Here is a 14,236-nt window from a genome sequence, read left to right on the forward strand (position 1 = left end):
CTGGCTCTTGAGTTTGGAAGGCTGTCTGGGATGAGGGGTTTTTCTGCTCCCAGCAGGGCCCTGAACATGCTCAGACTCAACTACGAAAGAACTTTGAAGGAATTATGCTGTGGTGGGCATAGACAGAAACAAGTCCCTTCAAATCCTGGACCCCACACAGTGGTGCATTGGGGAAAGCGTGATGAAGACCTCACTGTGACAATGCATAGGACATCTGGGTCTTCTTTAGCCAGGCTTTTATTCTGAATATTAGAGCTCATCAAGGAGTCTACAGATAAAATTCTCCCCAGTCTCCTGTTCAGGGCTGGGGAGATGGCTCAGTACTAGCTGCTCTCCAAAGGACCCAAGTTCAATTCCCAGCACCCATATAACAGTTCATAACTGTCTTTACCCTTAGTTCTAGGAGATCTGGATAGAAATATTACAGTTGGCCATGGGACTGACCCCATGTATCTGGAAGAGGAAGGGAATCTCAAGCTCCAGAAAGATAAGGAATTTGGGGTGAGAATCATATCAGACATTAAGAATATTGCACTTAGCTGAAGTACCCAGGCAATGAGGGGATAGAGAGGGCAGGGACTTGAAATCGGGATCATAAAAGCTACCGTTTCCCATCAAATCAGCACTGTGTCCTTTTGTCTTTTGTTTAAAATGAAAAAGAAACTGTCTTGCTTTCAGTATTTGCAGTCTCACTAATTAGTTATTATAGAGGAATGGTCTTGTTTCTCACACCCACAAAAAAAAGTCAAAGTTACCTGTGGCACTAATCTCAGCTTGTAATCTGGGTTGGGGAACTCATCATCAGAATATGCAACCAGGACAGCAGGATACAGGTGAAGGAATTAAAACGAGGTTGTCTTAGTCATGTTCATTGCTGGGAAGAGACATCATGACCATGACAACTCTTATAAAGGGGAACATTTTAATCGAGGCTGGCTTGCAGTTCAGAGATTCAGTCCATTGTCATCATGGCAGAGAGCATGGCGACACGCAGGCAGACATGGTGCTGGAGAAGTGCTGAGAGTTCTACTTCTAGATCCTCAGGCAGTAGGAAGAAGAGAGAGACACTGGGCCTGGCCTGAGCTTTTGAAACCCCAAAGCCCACCCCAAATGACAGATTTCCTCCAACAATGCCATACCTCCTCCAGCAAGGCCACACTTTCTAATCCCTCTTAAATAGCACCATTCCCTAATGACCAAGCATTCAAATCTATGAGCCTCCGGGGGTCATTCTCATTGAAACCACCACAGAAGGCTTGGCAATAGAGCACCAGCTTCATGCACAAGGCCCTGGCTCCAATCTCCTGTTTTGCCTCTCTCCAAAAATCGGGATTTGGGGTGGTGGCTACTCGGGCGACAGTAGAACAGGTAAGTGACAGAAATGTGGCAAAGCCTCACTACTATTCTCAAAGCAAATAGGACTATAGGGAGGTGAGTCTGCCAGATGTCAGAGGCATCTGGAGCCACTGAGATCCCCAGACCCTTGCTGAAGAGACATCTCCCAAATTCTGGCTTTTCTGTTCATCCTGTGACCCTGGTCAGATAGCAGCTCCCGAGGAGCCTATAGGACTCAGCAGCTAGGAACTAGAGCAAAGAGGAAAGGGTGTGGCCAGGGCCCAGGGCAGCAAGCCCATCTGAGGGCTCAGCCCTCCTCTATGGCCTTGCCTTCCATGGGTGCTCTCCTGACCCACACAGTCACAGCCTCACCACTGCAACAGTTCAGAAACTCAACTTAATGTGTCAACAGCATGTCAGCACAGTGACCACCTGACACGGGACTGCTTTCCAGGGGACAAGCCTCACTATGCCCAGGAGCCTCTGTTGCAGCTCCACTGGCCAGGCCTTGTAGGGCACTGTAAAAGCAGCAGGGATGGAGCCCACAGGAGGAGTGCTAGCTGGCCACCTCCTTCTGCTTATCGCATCCATAATAGCAGGTCATGTTGGGCTACAGACACCACTGGGAGACACAAAATGAAATAATGGAACCCTCATATTGATTCATTCATCAGCAGCCAAGCTGGTCTAAAAAATACAGTAAATATGGGTGGTGTCTGCATGAACTAAAACAATCACTGGCTTATTAGCTCTTGGCACCAGGAATAGGCTGGGATTGATGCCTGGGATTCCCTCTAATCTTATCTATTTTACAAGCGAGCCCATCTTCCCACTTCTTTGTAAGAATTGCAGTTCTACATCAATTACATTTCAATTAGCATTGCAGATCTTCCTTTCCTTACCACCAGCAGGCTACACACATACTGAATGTCAATATTTTCTCTCATTTTATTATGTTAATCACACCAGGAGTGGGGAGAGAAAGGGTTGCTGGGTTCCTGCTGGAGTCTGAGCTGTCCACTCTACTCAGATGCACATTTACAAGCAGCTTTTTCCCGGGTAGGCACTTCCCACATCCGCAAACATGCAAAGCTAATGGGCTGGAGTAAAGAATGTGTCTGCTGAAGTGAACTCCTCCTCCTCAGGCGTCGGAATATTGAGAAGCCATACAGCTCCTCATCTGTGTATCTATCAGCTGCCGCTCTGCCGTGCAGCCAGCAGATGCAGAAGTGACTAAAGCTGGAAGAAGTGAAGCTCAGAATCAGGCTTAGGAACTGAGCGCCACTGGTGTCCTGTGCTTGATCTGCTCATCCTGTGGCTCTGTCCTGTGTGAATGCCAAGGCTGACATTCTACAGTCATGTAATGGCCATCCCACAAAGAGCAAATAACATGTATTTAATATCTCTGTCCTCTGCCAGCAAGAAGAGGCAGACAGTCCCTGCTTAAGGAGAACTTCTATACACAAAAATGTGCAGGTTTTCGAGGTAGTGCCCTGGGGCAAAGCGCCTGCCCCAGAGTAGTGGGTCCAGCAAGTGGGTCTGCACAGAGGCTAGGCTTGCCAGAACAATTCTTCAGGGCAGCTCTTCAGAAGGCATTCGCACTGCTCTGATAGGAAGAGATAGGTCTTTGCTCACCTGCTCCGGGGCTACCAGCCAGTCCTCCCAACTGTGGGCAAGCCCAGGACAGACCCAGGACCTGGATACCCTCCTGGCCCAGTAGCCTACTGATGATTTTCTCTTCTAAGACACTGTCACCCTGTGTTCCCTGTTGGATGAGTTTTTCGTCCTTCACAGAAGCCTAAACCTGTTCCTGCTCCATGGCTGTCCCATTCCTCCCATCCATTCCTGTCCCTCTTCCACTCACCTGAACATTTCTCCTCATCTCCTGTTCCTCCTCCAGTCTCCTGTCCTCCCCTGTCATTTAACTATACAAATCTTCATGTCTTGAAGCCTACTCAGATAAGAACTTCTAGTCTACTTGTTCCACCCTCCCTTGCGTGGTTCTCTACATAACACATATTAAATTAATTTCATCCCCACACTGAAACTCCATGATGGTGGTGCTCTGGATGAGACTATAGCCTCCAAAAAAAAAAATACTGATGTCTTTGCCATAATACCCTAGCATGTGACCTCATTTGGAACTAGGATTGCTGCACAAGCAATTAGAACAGAGAGAACTGCCCAGGCCAGGTAGGAGAGGAGAAGAAGGAATTCATATGCTTGAGAATGAGGCTGTGGTTCAGTGGTATAGCACTACCTATGGGGGTGGGGGGAGTTCCAAACCTAGGACAAACAAAGAAGGAAAAGAAGGGAGGGAAGAAAGGAGAGAAAGAAGAGACTGAAAGGGAGAGAGGGGGAGTGAGGGACAGAGAAAGAAAGGGTCCTTATATTTTCTAGGGGTCACTGTGGGAGCCTGTCTGCCTATTGCTTAGTGTAGTGGTTTTGTTTGCTGTTTATTTTCAGTCTATCTTATTGACCCTCTGCCGAATGACTGGAGATTAAGGTCTGGACATCTTTGGGGTTTTAGAGCTTTATTCTGCCTACCACATTCATCCATTCTAATAGAAACACCGACTCCTTTCCTCAACCCATGTCCCTTCCAGGGTATGGGCATGGCCAGGGCCTCTGCTCTCCAGAGAGGAAGGCAGCCTGGGCAGGAGAGATAACTGCAGAGGAAGCTCTCACAGAATTGAGAGAAGCCTCTGACAGACCAGACAGAAAACCAAAGAGGTGCCAAAAATGAGTTTGAGCTTTCAGCAGGAGTGGTGGAAGGACAGGGCCATAGTTTCCTAAGGCAGAAGAAAGGCGTGTTTGGAGGAAGAGGAGGCCAGGCTCGGGGCCTGGACCTGTTGAGCCACAGGTTCTGGGAGGAGACAGGAGTCTAAAACCCAGGGAAAGATGCAAATGCTAGTTATCTGTGTGGGGTAGCAGTTACACACTTGAGACCTGATGAAAGCCTCTTGACACTGAGAAGAGATTTGAGATGTCCAGTCGTAGAAACAGGAAGTGAGAGGTTGGCAAAGAGGCCAGAGGAAGAGAAGTAAGGAAAGTCAGAGAAAAACCTGAGAAAATCTGAAATCCAAGACATAAGTAACCCACAGCAACCATTGCTAGATGCAAACTAAGAATTAATTTGCTGTTGGCAACACCACAGGTTCTGAGCATAGGGAGAGGCATTCCAGGGTCATGGGAGGGCAGGGCTAAGTGGAATGGGTCCACAGACTATGGAAGATTGCCATCCACCAGAGGAGAACCTAGAGAGAAAATTTAGCTTCCGAATTCCAAAATACTCCCAAGCTGCAGAGTTCAAGACAGAGTGAGGCTGGCATGGGATAAACATCCGACAATGGGGCAAGCCTTGCTTGCTTAGTCAATGTGTTTCAACAGTTACAGGACATGCCAACACCAAAGAGATGGTCTGCTCCAGACAGATGCACGAACAACTGGATATCTGCGGAAAAAAGAAAGACGGCCTCTTTCTCCTGCTATTTTTATTTTTGGTTGTGAGCTTAGACGTTAGTGGCTGAGCCATCTCTCCAGCCCTTATGTTGTTGTTGTTTTTAATGTAGGCTGGGATTAGAGAGATGGCTCAGAGGCTAAGAACACTGGCTGTTCTTCTAAAGGTCCTAAGTTCAATTCCCAGCAACCACATGGTGGCTCACAACCATCTGTAGTGAGATATGGTGCTATCTTCTGGTTTGCAAGCACACATGCAAGCAGAACACTGGATGGATGGATAGATAGATAGATAGATAGATAGATAGATAGATAGATAGATAGATAGATGCAGGCTAAGAGGACCCAGGTTTAGTTCCCAGAATCAACATGGCAGCCTACAATCATCTTCAACAACTCTTCTGGTTTTCACAGGCACCAGGCATGCATATGGTACACAGATAAAATACACACATAAAATTAAAAAAAAAAAAAAACTTAAAAAAGATAAACAGGGACACCCAGATGACCTCACCTGCCAGAGGCCCACGAGACATTAAAATGAGCAAGCAAGTGGTGCAGAGATGGAAGAGAAAGAGAAGCATTTGTGCAATAAAGAGAGGATGAACTGAAGACCAAAGGGTACTGAGGAACAGCCTGATGTGAAGAGCCTTGCGCTACCAGAGGCCGCAGCACTGGCCAGGAGCAGCGGGGTCTGTGTCAATGTCCATGGCCCATGTTACCACTGAAGGCCACGTAGACATCCCTGTGCGCCCTGGGATCATGTGGTGTCAGAAGGCTGCACCAGAGCTCGCCTTGCCCCTCACCAGTCACCAGTCGTTTGGTGGTGTGGGTGAGGTAGGTATGGCCCTGCCCCTTGAAGTGCCTGCATCTCGCCAGGGAGGTGCTGGAGAGCTGGTGACCAGCTCGGTTATACCCAGGCCCAGATCCAGGGCTTTGAGGTGGCCCACCCCAACATCTATGCCATCTATGAACTTCTGGAGGGCGTCACAGAGTCCCATCCTCTAGAACGAAAGCCGCAGGATTTCAAGGACACAGGGCAACAACAGGATATCTGAGACGAGTCCCGGTGAGGGTTCAGTATTGATAGTGTAGCAGAGAAGCCAGAGGCCTCGAACCAGATCAGTGACTCACTGCAATAAACATTTGCAAGGAAAGCTATTTGGGCAAAACGGTATGCTGTGTGACACACCATGACACACCGAAGCTTCCACGGTGAGATTTTTGTTTTGTTTGGGGGAGGGGCTTGTAAGGGTGGAGGGTAGATATGGAGGGATAAGTGGGACTGGGATGCATGATGTGAAATTCACAAAAATTAAAAATAAAAGGTTGTTTTTTTTGTTGTTTTTTGTTTTTAAGATAAATAGCATGTTAACACTGGGGGAAGGATATGAGTAAGAATATCTTCAAAGAATTCATACAGAGGGTCTAACACTTGAAAGAACGAATGGTGTCACCAGTGCTCGAAGTAAGGCCACACTGAGCCCCGGCATGCCACCCACTCGGCTACCTGTGATACTGGAGACACTTAATGGGTGCTGCATGGGTGTGGCAGGTGACTTCAGAAAACATGCTTGCAGTTTCTGCAGAGTTAATGCTAGGTGTGGTAGCACAGCCCTTTGATCCCACCCCTCAGGAGGCAGAGGCAGTTGGATCTCTGTGGGTTTAAGGCCAGCCTGGTCTACATAGCAAGTTCCAGGCCAGAGCTACACAGTGAGATCCTGTCTCAAAAACCAATGACAAAAGTGTCAGAGTTGGGTCAGTAAGACAGCCGGTGTAGTGTTCACTGCTGCATACTCCAGGTGTGTGGAGCCTGAGCTGCCAAGGACTTCCCTTTCTCCACTCCTCCTGTCACTGCAAGAACTTGTGCCACTGGGTGTGGCTGTGGCTGGAGATCTGAGCTCCTTATCATCTTATGCAGTAAGTACTTTAACCATCAGCCATCTCCTCGCTTGCTCTTCCTCCCTTCCTCCCTCCCTCTCTCTCTCTCCCTCCCTCCCTCCCTCCCTCCCTCCCTCCCTCCCTCCCTTCCTTCCTTCCTTCCTTCCTTCCTTCCTTCCTTCCTTCCTTTCTTCTTTCCTTCTTACCTTCCTTCCTTCTTTCCTTCTTACCTTCCTTCCTTTTTCCTTTCTCTTCTTTTTAAGATAGGGTCATATTATGTAGCTCTGTCTGGCCTAGAACTGGCTATGTAGATCAGCCTAGTTTTGAACTCACAGATCTGTCTGCTTCTGCCTCCTGAGTGATAGGATTAAAAACATGTCCTACTAGGATTTTCTTTAGAAGTAAAAGTATGTACAAATTATTGCGGACAATTATGCTTTGATTAAAGCTATTGGGGAGAGAGAGGCAAAGGAACATTGCCTTAGAGAAAATATAAATACTAGTCATGTATAATGCGTTCAACACTTTTGATAGCTGAAGAAGAAAACGTGAGGTTCCACCTTCATTCACCAGATGGGTGGGTGGAGACTCTGTTAAAGGCCTTACTGGGTTTTGGTGAGGGCTCCAGCAGGCAGGCACACTCACTAATCAGCTTGCCTCTGTTCCATGCTAGAAGTGAAGCAATATCTGACATTACATATGGCCCAAGGCTGTGGGCAGATAGAGCCTCCTTCCTAGAGCTTCCAAATCCACACGTGGCCACAGCCAGGCACACCCACAATAAGCATGAGTCTCCAGGTAGTGCCAACCTGGAAGTGCCAGAGCCTGCTCTGATCCTTCGCTATGGAAGCCCTTTTATGAGGTAACAAAGATGTTATTCCCTTGCTTATTCCTAAAGTGAGTCTGTGGGCTGCCTAATCATAGTCTTCTAAGAAGCTCTGACTCCTGAGTCAGGAAACCAGAATCTGGGAATTTGACTTGAGCCAGGAGCAATTCTGAAAATCATCTCCAGTCACCTTCTCTGTAACCATCTGTGGGTGTGATGAAACTTTGTGAACATCAGCAAGATTGCCCCTCACAAGGAAGATGATTGATAGGTGGGCTGCAAGGATACATTTACCCCAGGGCAAGGATAGCCCAAGTTTAAGTTGACCTGGCCTTAAGATCAGGTTCCTACTCAGCCATAGCAACGCCTCAAGAACAGAATGACTCCTCCAGAAGAATGAGCACCCTGTGTGGAGGAGCCAGTACTGCCCTGGGAGGGGGCTTAAGGGACATTGGTCACTGGTAGAGACCACAACTTTCCATATTTGCCCAGACAGCTACCAGAGCAAAACTGAGCCCCAGGAGGACATAGACAATTTGGGAATATAGCCATCAGTCTTGGATAATGTAGAAATGACTAAAAACACTCACAGATATTGATCAATACATGGGTGGCCTTTCTACAGGTTGGGTTTGGTTTTGTTTTTTCCAGACAGTTTCTCTGTGTGTAGCCTTGACTACCTGGAACTCATTTTATAGATCAGGCTGGCCTCAAACTCACAGAGATCTGCCTGCCTCTGCCTCCCAACTGCTGGGATTAAAAGTGTATACTGCCACCATCCATCCTTCTCATGAAGTGGAGGGAGCTACAAATACAATGTTCTTCTTACACCTCTGTAGAAATTGCCAACTAAATTTGTACTCAGAGAGGAACAGATCTTCAAAGGGCAGGAAAGAAGCATCTAGTTCCAGGGTACCAGGCAATTTGGGTGAAACAGCTGAGCAGCAGCTGCTGACCTACTCTTGACCCCAAGTCATAGTGTTCTGGGGAAAGATACCTACCATCTATGCCAGTCTATCTGCCCAAGGCCAGCTTTTCTCCTGTCCTGCCAACTTTGACCTTTTCTATTTCAGCTCCCTGTAGATTGTTGCTCGTCACATACTTCACTGGGCTTCAGTGAGGATCAGAGGAAAAAAAAATAGCTGCAAAAGTCAATCAAGAAGGAGGACTCCGGCTAAGATGCTCAATCCCCATTCAGAAAGGCAAAGAGGATGGACATCAGAAGAGGGATAAAACAGGGAACAGGACAGGTGCCTACCACAGAGGTCCTCTGAAAGGCTCTACCTTGCAGGGTATCAAAGCAGATACTGAGACTCATAGCCAAACTTTGGGCAGAGTGCAGGGAATCTTATGAAAGAAGGGGGAGATAGAAAGACCTGGAGAGGGCAGGAGCTCCACAAGGAGAGCAACAGAACCAAAAAATCTGGGCACAGGGGTCTTTTCCAAGACTGGTACTCCAACCAAGGACCATTCATGGATATAACCTAGAACCCCTGCACAGATGTAGCCCATGGCAGTTCAGTGTCCAAATGGGTTCCATAGTAATGAGAACAGGGACTGCCTCTGACATAATCTGATTGGCCTGCTCTTTGATCACCTCTCCGTGAGGGGGAAGCAGCCTTACCAGGCCACGGGGGAAGACAATGCAGCCACTCCTGATGAGACCTGATAAATTTAAGATCAGAAGGAAGGAGAGGAAGACCTCCCCTATCAGTGGACTGGGGAAGGGGCATGAGTAAAGAAAGGGGAGGGAGGGTAGGATTGGGAGGAGAGGAGGAAGGGAGCTACAGGGGGGATACAAAGTGAATAAGCTGTAATTAATAAAAATTAAAAAGAGATTTTCCCCTAAATGTATGGGAGTATGTGAACTGAATCACTTGATTTTAAACAAATAGAGAAAAAAAAATAGATAAATTCTACTCATAAAACTAAAAAAAAAAAAAAAAAAAAAAAAAAAATCATTGGTGACCACATCTGGCCTCTGCATGCTTTGCTGGGGCTCGCTCCAAGACAGGAACATTGAGGAGACGCCTAAAGTGGGGCTTGGACAGCCATACTCCATGCTGTGATGGAGTATGATGAAGAGGTGCTAGTCATGGAGTGTATTCTCTCACACCCAGACCTCTGTTACCCAGAATCCCTGAGAACCTCATTCAGAGTCTAGCCTGCTTAGCCTTGGGCTCTACAATGAGAACCCCAAAATATCACTGTTTGAAAAATGATACATGGGGCTGGAGAGATGGCTCAGCAGTTAAGAGCATTGGTTCAATTCACACACACACATGTGAGCTCACAATTGTCTGTAACCTGTTTCGGGGGATCTGACACCCTCACACAGGCACGCAGGCAGGCAAGACACCAATGCACTTAAAATAAAAAATAAATATTAAAAAAAAAAGAAAAAAATTATGTGTTCATCTCCTAGGATTGCCAGAACACAATGAAAACTGGGAAGCTCAAATAACAAGTATTCATTTTCTCATTCAAATGAAATAGATAGTATACACATTGGAAAACGCCATAATGAAACCTAATTTTTTTTTCAGAAAGTGAGTGTATACTAATAAAAAGGCCATTCTCTCACACTCCAGAGGACAGAGTCCAGTGTCCTGGTGTGGGCAAGGTCACTTTTCCCTGGCTTTCAACCGCTCTTGGCTTGTGGAAGCGTCAGGCCCGTCCACACATGACATTCCCCTGTGTGCACTTCTGTCTCTGTTTATAAGGTCACTGTTCATACTGGATTGAGAGCACCATAATGACCCCTTCTTCATACAATGGTCATCTGTGAGGACCCACCCTGTCTCCAAACAAGATCTGAGGTCCTGGGGATTCAGACTTTAACACATGAGTTTAGAGAATACAGCTCTGTCTCTGAGCCAGGAGAGAGCAGGCTCCGCCAAAGGGACAAAATGCAGAGCTTTGCAAGAAATCCGTGACAGGATGCATTCCAGGACCACTGTTTGCAGGATGACCACAAAAATGAGCTGAAATTAGGACACCCTACAGAGATACCGTCCGCATCGCAGGATGCCCAGATTGAGCCACCAAGCAGCATGGTGGAAACAGGACAGATTTACATCACTGTGGCTTTGATGGGTTCACTATCAGAACGGAGGCAATTGATGAAATAAACAGCTTCAGGAGAGCTCAGTATTAAACTGTCATTTTGTCAATAAAACGTCATTTCATCAATATAATGTCCATGTGCCTGAATGCTTCTGCATAGTTAATTCTGCTGATGCATTAGGGAATGTTCTACACAATATTAATCAAAAAAGCAGTGTCAATAGAATGGCAATATATAAACCCAGATATAAAGATTACAAACCTCTCTGAAAACAGTATTCCCACCAAGACATTTACATTTGTATTTTTTTCATAATGCTGCGATTTGAAAAAATTAGTCAATGAAAAGCAATTAGAGTAATATAGAGAAATCCCCTGGGAAATTAATTTCTTCAAAATGTTGTTTGATAAATTGCACTTAGTTTGGAAAGTCTTCTGAAGACAAAAATGACCACGTCTCTGGTTCCTCTGGATGGTTCTACTCCCTGGAACCTGGAACCTGACAGAACTCCGGGTCCTTGAACACAGCCTGAAGCTGCAGGGCTCTGAACATCTCTGTTAAGTTTGGGTTGTTTTAGGATCTCCTGATCGCCCACCTGCTAGCAGGAAAGCATCTGCCCAAAGCCCATGATCATTCACTGTGTTTCCTACTCTTGCTCCAGCCTGGGACTCTTGGCATTCCCTCCTTCCTTGTTACCCCCCCCCCCCCACTTCACTCCTGGCCTTACCCGTACCCTGTTCCAGCCCTTATCGCCTGTCCTGAGCCTGTATCCCCCTGAGAGGCCTCTGGGCCCTAATTCTCGTTCTCAAAGGGACCACAGTACGCAGGGAACTTGTAGTCTTCACCTGGGATCAAGAGGAACAATGGACTAGAGAAAGAATTTCTACAATGACAACAGAAACATACTCACCACCTTCCCATGGGATTTGTGGTTTGGGTTACCTTGTCCTGAGCAGGTTCTGCTAAAGATTGGACCCACCATACCTTGAACCCAACACAACTGGGCCAGAAACCCCACCTGCCCAGCAGGAGCTGGGGCTGTGCTGATGCACACACCCGCCTGGAGCCTCAGGCCTCACCTGCTCCATTTTGCTATTGCTGACCTAAGGAGGCAGTCTTGACTCCAGACCCAGTGAAGGGGCAGAGGTCTGGATTCCTGGGACTAACACAGGCTTTGCCATGGGACGCTCTGCTCCTCCAGCAGGGACTTTTCCCATTGTGCGCTCTGAGTAGAAGGGTTAAGGCCAGTACCAACTATTCACGGAAACAGGAAGGCTTTATGGTGGTTGGGAATGTGCTTTCGGAATGTACTCGGCAGTCCAGCATTTGCCTAGCACATGAACCTGGATTCAACCCCAGGTAGCCTAGCGACTGTCTTAGAAAAGCTGCCAGTTTGATAAAGGCTCAGAGCCCCCTGATCTAGGTTCGGCTACCTGCTCTCCTCTGCAGCTGACCTCATCCCTGCCAGAAGACGCTACCCCCTGGTGACGGTTTGAATAAGAATGGCCCCCATAGGCTCTTATATTTGAATGCTTAGTCATCATGGAGTGGCACTATTTGAAAGAGGAAGTGTGGCCCTTTTGGAGGCTTTGAGGTTTCTCTTGTTCTCTCTCCCTCCATGCCCGCCCCCTGCCTGCAAATCAAGATGCAACAGTCTCTGAAACTGTAAGCAAGCAAGCCCCCAATTTAAATGCTTTCTTTTTTCTTCTGACACATCTCTAAGTACGGCCTTTAAAATCAGAGACACGTGGCTTCGTCCCTGCTCTGCCTTACTCCATCTTTACAGTCCCAGACAAAGACCCTTTCCAAGATGCTACATTCTATGGGACCATCATGTGGTACCTGCCCTGCTTCTGGTCCCTACATGGCTACTGTGATTTGACAATTCTTTCTTTCTTTCTTTCTTTCTTTCTTTCTTTCTTTCTTTCTTTCTTTCTTTCTTTCTTTCCTTCCTTCCTTCCTTCCTTTCTTCCTTCCTTTCTTTCTTTCTTTTTTGAGACAGGGTTTCTCTGTATAGCCTTGGCTGTCCTGGACTCTCTTTGTAGAACAGGATGGCCTCAAACTCACAGAGATCTGCCTGCCTCTGCCTCCCCAAGTGCTGGGATTATAGGTACACACCAGTGTGCCCAGCTGATCAGATAATTCTTTAGCTTGGACCAAGAGAGCATCATTGAAAGAGTCCAGTTCTCTGGGTCTGGCAAAGTAGTCATCTGAATTGCTCAACCACTCACTTGCTCAAGACCTGGCAGGGGCCAGTCTGGAAGAGCCATCAGGATACAGCCACAGCCAAAGAGGCTGAGGTCGCAAACTCCCAAAAGCCAAGAAATGTGAGCAGAACTCAACAGAGCTGTGTGCCCTGTTCAAACACCTGTGTCTCACGCACACAGCTACCCACCCACCCTCGCCTACAGGCACCAGATACGCACATGGAGCCATCTCTCAGTCCTTCTACTAAATATTTTATTTTTAACAATAAAATAACAGTTTCAGCGGACCATTTTGTTTTCTCACGAGAATGTTCAGAAATGACACTTGACACACTTAACTTCAAAGGGCAAGGCAACACCGTGGAGATCACCTGACACAGTCTTTTAAAACCTCTTTAGCTGGCAAGACAGATATTATTAGCTCTGTATATCACTAAGAGGCCCACGCTGGAATCTAACAGTCCTTATTAATTTAATTATCAAACCAAATTTGCCATCATTACAATCTCTTTGAAAAGAAAAATTGTATTATCAATATATTTCCCATCAAGTATTCCTAGGAGCTTACAATTATCTGTAGATATATTCACGCTCGAAAAGAGGTCCTGTGTGTTAAATATTTTATTTCCATCTGATAGCATTTATCATCTAAAAATGTTTTATAACAGTTTGGGAAAGACAATATCTTTTAAGCTCTAGGCCATCAGTTAAAAGGAAGGTAATTTTGATATATTTAAGTCATGTGGTAATTTTTATGCATATTTTTGAATGGGTTGGAGCCAAGCAAGTGTTTTCCCTCGGTGGTGATATAATTATGAAAGATTCACTAACTAAAAATAAGTGGGACTTGGACATCATTTAGAATGACGAAAAGGCGACAGTGACGCCGATGTCGAGAATATTAATAAAATGTGTCCTAAATTGCTCTTTAACTAAATCAATAACCTCACTCGGGGCTTAGATCTCAGAGGGCAGCTGGGGGAAGGGACAGCAGTGCCCTACAGACCATCTCAACATGGTAAAAGCTAATTGAGACCTTCATCCCCTCTCCTTGATGCAGCCCTAAGCTGAGTCCTCAGAGTTTTGGATCAGAACCAGATAGTCTCTGCTCAGCTAAAAGGATGTCTGTCCCATGGACCAAAAAGAATGCCCAGATTTGCTTGGTAAGTTGTTTAAACATAATGCATATTTAAAATAGATTGATATGCAACTATCAGATTCATTAGTCAGTGCTTCTTGGTGCACAGCTTGGGGCATAGTGGTATACTCCTTTAACCGCAGCACTTGGGAGGCAAAGGCAAGTAGACCTCCATGAGTTTGAGGCCAGCCTGGTCTACATAGTGAGCTCTAGGGCAGCCAGGGCTATATAACAAGGTGCTGTTGAAGAAGAAGAGGAGGAGGAAACCAAGTAAATAAACTACAGAAAAATTATTACAGATAAATCTATTGCAATTTACTTTA

Source organism: Meriones unguiculatus, chromosome 21 (genome assembly GCF_030254825.1).
Source record: "Meriones unguiculatus strain TT.TT164.6M chromosome 21, Bangor_MerUng_6.1, whole genome shotgun sequence".
NCBI lineage: Eukaryota > Metazoa > Chordata > Mammalia > Rodentia > Muridae > Meriones > Meriones unguiculatus.